The sequence below is a fragment of the Dama dama genome, chromosome 25 (assembly GCF_033118175.1).
Source record: "Dama dama isolate Ldn47 chromosome 25, ASM3311817v1, whole genome shotgun sequence".
Taxonomy (NCBI): domain Eukaryota; kingdom Metazoa; phylum Chordata; class Mammalia; order Artiodactyla; family Cervidae; genus Dama; species Dama dama.
This window is the reverse complement of record NC_083705.1, coordinates 45,394,014-45,400,361: the sequence shown is the minus strand read 5'-3', so window position 1 is coordinate 45,400,361 and position 6,348 is coordinate 45,394,014.

Here is a 6,348-nt window from a genome sequence, read left to right as displayed (position 1 = left end):
TGGGAAACTATGATCCTGCAAGATGGGTGGAGTGGCCAAAAAAAAAGAAAATGGGAAAAATGTAACAAACCATGAAAAGTGAAAGTGAAGTCGCTCAGTAGTATCTGACTCTTTGTGACCTCATGGACTGTAGCCTACCAGGCTCCTCTGTCCATGGAATTTTCCTGGCAAGAATACTGGAGTGGGTTGCCATTCCCTTCACCAGGGGATCTCCCCAACCCACAGATCAAACCCAGGTCTCCCTCATTACAGGTAGATGCTTTACCATCTGAGCCACCAGGGAAGCCCTGATAAATCATATATCACCCATATATCACCAGTGAAGACATATGGGTGACAAACACATAAAAAATGCTTAGCATCAACAGTCATGAAGGAAATGCAAGCAAAAACCACAACTAAATACAACTAAACACCTACACAAGGATGGCTAAAGTTGAAAAGACTAACTACACCAAGTATTGACAAGGATTTGGTACACATGGAACTTGCATTCTCACTTTTTGTGAAAAAGTAGAATGTTAAAACTATTTTAGAAAATAGTTTGACCATGTCTTTAAAACTTAAACATACACCTAATGCTACATACACCTAATTGTCACTGCATTCTTAGCAATTACTTCAGAGAAAAGACAGCAGATGTTCATACAAAGCCTTGGTCACAAGTGTCAATAGCAGGTTTATTTTTAATAGCACAAAACTGGAAACAACTCTAATGTCCAAATTCAATAAACATGTTGTGATGATCTATGCAATAGCACATTACTCAGCATAAAAGGGAATGAACTATTCAGACACACGATGTAAATGAATCTCAAAATAATTATGCTGAGTAAAATAAAATATAAGAGTAATTATGATCAAATTTATGTAAAATCTAGAAGATGCAAACTAACATATGGTGACATATTAGCAATTGACTGGCAATGAGAATTGGAAAGTGAGAAGAAAGGTCCAGAAGGGGAAACTGCAAAAGGACATGAGAAATCTTTGGGGGTAAGAAATATATTTTGATATCTTAATTATGTTAGTTTCACAGTTATATATATACTTGTGTATATATAATATATATACATATATACTTTAAATATGTGCAGTTTATGCAATATTACTTCAAAAATGTTTTATAACAATGAACATAAGGAATTTCTGTGGCCCAGAGAAAGTAACAAGTTTATATTTACTTCTTACTTTAAACAACTAAAAAAAAAAAGAACAATATACAAATAAAATGGCTTTTAGACATTGGACACCCAGCAGTTCAGGGCATTGATGGCTGGCTGAAGAAAATTTCCAGGTACAGCTCATGGAAGAGGCTCCCAGATCTGGCCTGGCTGTCTCCCACAGCAGCTAGAATTCACAACACAGAATGCCAGAAAACCAAAAGAGCACCACATAGAGGAAAAGCTCTGGAGTTAGAGTCTTCCTGAGTACATTGCAATGCATACACATGATGAAACCACCCGAAGCCAGCCTCACACCACCCTTATGGCAGAAAGCAAAGAAGAACTAAAGAGCTTCTTGATGAAAGTGAAAGTGAAAGAGGAGAGTGAAAAAGTTGGCTTAAAACTCAACAGTCAAAAAACAAAGATCATGGCATCCACTCCCATCATTTCATGGTAAATAGATGGGGAAATAATGGAAACAATGAGAGACTTTATTTTTGAGGGGGCTCCAAAATCACTGTAGATGGTGACTGCAGCCATGAAATTAAAAGACACTTACTCCTTGGAAGAAAAGCTATGACCAACCTAGACAGCATATTAAAAAGCAGAGACATTACTTGGCCAACAAAGATCCATCTAGTCAAGGCTATGGCTTTTCCAGTAGTCATGTGTGGATGTGAGTGTTGGAGTATAAGGAAAGCTGAGCGCCGAAGAATTGATGCTTTTGAACTGTGGTGTTCGAGAAGACTCTTGATAATCCCTTGGACCACAAGGAGATCAAACCAGTCAATCACAAAGGAAATCAGTCCTGAATATTCATTGGAAGGACTGATGCTGAAGCTGAAGCTCCAGTACTTTGGCCACCTGAGGCAAAGAACTGACTGACTCCTTGGAAAAGACCCTGATACTGGGAAAGATTGAAGGCAGGAGGAGAAGGGGACAACAGAGGATGAGATGGTAGGATGGCATCACCAACTCGATGGACGTGAGTTTGGGTAAGCTCTGGGAGTTGGTGAGGGACAGGAAAGCCTGGTGTGTTGCAGTCCATAGGGTCACAAAGGGTTGGACATGACTGAGCTACTGAACTGAACTAAACTGACTCAAAGCCAGGAATGGCTACCATCAATGATGAGGCAGAATAACACCCAGAGATTATACAGGGTCTCTTTCCACGCTGTTACCTAACTTTGATATTTAATGAATATCTATGGACAAGTCCCTGAACCAGCTTGACAAAGGTAACATTTTGATATTCATCTGTCTAACTCCCATAACTTTCTCTCAGTTGGTTCTAAAATTCAGAGGGAAATACAGTTGTATTTTATTAAGCTATATAAGCTCCTCAAATTGCTTTCTCTTGATAACAGTAGACTAAGATATTGTATATTTTGTTCTCAGGTGAGACACCATCTGATAAAGGGAAGAGCCCACGAGCCCAGTTAAAAGCCTGAATTCCAACATGGACTTTCTTTGATGTACTCTCATACCGACACACCCAAAGAAAACAGAACTTGCTGAAAAGAGTGAGAATTGTTCAGGCAAGAGAAAGTTACTCCAAGCAGATATTGGCTTGAGTGTGGATAAGCCAGCCAATCAGTGATGTAACTATACAGTTCCGCCCAAAACAAAGAGGGCCTGTCACTTGGGGAACATCCAGCTAGTAGACAGAGATACAGAAAAGCTGTCTTGGGGAAAGGAAAAGAGTCAGAACTTCAGACAATTAAGTTCTGTTTAGGGTGGAACCTGCTACTTGTGATTTCAGTTATTGATGGGAACAATAGTGCATCTAATATCAGAAATATCTGCTACTTTAATTTTTTGAAGTCATTTAAGTTGTAAATAAAAATCACTATAGGGAAATTACCTAAACAGGTACTTTAACTGGACTCATGGGCTCTGCCCTATATCAAGTGGTGCTCACCTTAGCCCTGAGAATAAAAAAATACAACGTCTTAGTCTGCCATCACCAAGGGAAGAGAAAAATGAATATTTTATTTCAAAACCTCAGAAATTGTCATTGATATGTGAATACTGAAAGAAACTGTGGACTTCAATTAAAACTCGGGTAAAACTAAGAAGAACCCCCAAACTGTTTGCAGATTTTGGAGTGTTGTGTAAATTTTTTAAAGAGATAGAGGGTCTTTTGGCAATTTCTCAAAGCTATGGGAACCACCAAAATGAAATGTTCATGTATGAAATCATTACGACTGACAGTCAAGGCAGATACAAAGGGGTATGGATAGAAGGGATATTCGATGAACAATATGGAACCCAATCTAGAAGGTGATTAACACTATTTTCAGTTCAGTTCAGTTCAGTTCAGTCACTAAGTCGTGTCTGATTCTTTGCGACCCTATGAACTGCAGCACATCAGGCATCCCTGTCCATCACCAACTCCCAGAGTTTACCCAAACTCATGTCCGTTGAGTCGGTGATGCCATCCAACCATCTCATCCTCTGTTGTCTCCTTCTCCTCCTGCCTTCAATCTTTCCCAGCACCAGGGTCTTTTCAAATGAGTCAGCTCTTCGCATCAGGTGGCCAAAGTATTGGAGTTTCAGCTTCAACATCAGTCCTTCCAATGAACACCCAGGACTGATCTCCTTTAGGATGGACTGGTAGGATCTCCTTGCAGTCCAAGGGACTCTCAAGAGTCTTTTCCAACACCACAGTTCAAAAGCATCCATTCTTCGGTGCTCAGCTTTCTTTTTAGTCCAACTCCCACATCCATACACGACCACTAGAAAAACCATAGCCTTGACTAGATGGACCTTTGTTGGCCAAGTAATGTCTCTGCTTTTTAATATGCTGTCTAAGTTGGTCATAACTTTCCTTCCAAGGAGTAAGCATCTTTTAATTTTATGGCTGCAATCACCATCTACAGTGATTTTGGAGCCCCCAAAAATAAAGTCAGTCACTCTTTTAGAACAGTCTAAACAAGAGCAAAACTGGAAATTCATCTTCAGAATTTTATAATTGATCAGACTTATTTTTCCAACAAAGCTGCTTAATTTTGGGCTTTTTTTTTTTTTTTAATTTAAGTTTTAGCATCTCTGATGGAGAAACCCAGAGGTTAAAGTACCAGATTCACCCAACTCTGTTAACTGGCTGTGTGAACTCAAACAAATCATTCAAGTTCCCCGAGCCTCTGTATCCTTATCTGTCAACAGAGAAGAGCTGACTGGATTGATAAGCTTCATTTTAGCTGAAACTCTTTCAACCAGTCACGAGATTCAGTGACTCAAGAACTTCTGACATTGCTATATAAAACTCATGAGGTGACTGATTTTTCAATAATAATGTATGGAGGCTTGCCTGAAATAAAGTGACATCCAGATAAGGGGGTAAACTATAGACAAATAAAACATAGAATTTATTGAGATATCCAGCACTTGTATGACTCAGGCAACTCAAACCGGGCTCAACAACAACCTAGAGGGGTGGAATGGGGAGGAAGGTGGGAGGGATATTCAAGTGGGAGGGGACATGGGTAGACATATGGCTGATTTATGTTGATGTTTGTTAGAAACCAAGATGCAATACAGTAAAGCAAGCATCCTTCAATTAAAAATAAATAGGTCTAAAAATAAAATGCTTCCAAAAAATGAAGAGGGAACACTTAAAAAAAAAAAAAGATATCCAGCACTTAACATAAACACACACACACCACACATTTTGTCCATTATTTCAATACTAGATTCAAAAAAGTTTTGTGCTAAGCAGTACTATACAAAGGGCATTGCCTCTTTTTGGCTGGGATTGAAGAATTCAGTAATTATGGTAAAAGATACCTAAGGCTAGACTTCTTCCTCTATTAGAAAGCAAAGTGACGTTATGACCATGATCCTGAAGAATCTGAGACACAGATGCATTAGTAGAATGTGGCTTCCACCTAGGAACAATATATATCATTTTTGTGAAGATGAGAACCGAGGGTATGAAATTGATGTGGAGGTGTGGGGCAAACCAGGGTAAGATAACAGAAAGCTGACCGTGAGTAGAGAAAGATGAGTTTCTCCAGTTCCTCTTTCTCACTCTGGTTAAGCCCCAAACTGGATACCTATATTCTGCCTGCCCAGATCTTTGACCTAGCGCAATCCTCCACTAAAGATTCCCTCTTATGACTTGTGGTCTTTGCAACAATGTAATATAATTTTGGTGTTTCAGTCTTTGGAGTTCCTGATCCTAAGGCACACACTGCATTTTAGCTGGGGGCTTATGGAGATGCCATAGCCTAAAAAAATAACTGCACTGGTAGATATTCTGGCCCAGTGCCACGTGTGTGAGTGTGGAGCGTTCCTAATAGACAGTCAATCCAAGCTATTTCTGAAATTCTTCTCTTTGGACATGAATGCTAGAGTAGGAGCCAGAAATATAGAAGCTTGAGTTTGGTTCTAAGAAACAACCATTGGAAGAAAAGATGTGGAGCCACCACTTAGAGTCAAAATGCTTGAGATTCACATATATTTCCCAGGAAGTTTCTCAGTTGAATGTCTCACATCCATTAAAACAAGCAGGAAAACTGGGGGCTCCATAGGATGGGCTTGCAGTATCTTATATGCATGAGAAACTGGACATCCATCCTAGGACAATCCTGGGATCTTTAAGAAAGAGAGGCTTAATCCTTGGGAGAGATGTGAGCTCCATTACACCAATATCCTATCTAAAATTATGTACTATCATGGGGCATTTTTCTTGCATCTGTGAGTCTCAGCAGTAGAGAAAGCCAGATCTCCAGGGAAGGGACAGACTTGCCAAAGTTGGGAAGTGGGGGTCGTTAGAGAGAGGAAAGTCCCACAATCATCAGGTCAGTGGTGAGTAGTACGTGCAGGGCTCAGTTGATAAGTCGTGTCCGACTCTGTGTGACCCCATAGACTATATAGCCCATCAGGCTTCTCTGTCCAAGGAATTTCCCAGCCAAGAATACTGGTGTGGATTGCCATTTCCTTCTCTGGGGATCTTCCTGATCCAGGGATGGAAACCCTGGTCTCCTGAATGGGCAGGTGGATTCTTTACCACTGAGACACCTGGGAAACCCAGAGAGTGGTACAGAACTACATAGTGTGTATCTGTGGGAGCTACTCTAGTATTTTATATCCATACTTGTGTTGCCTGAGGTAACACAAATTACATAAAACATAGTATCCCTGCTTAGACTTCCTGCTCTTGTTCACATTAACTGTT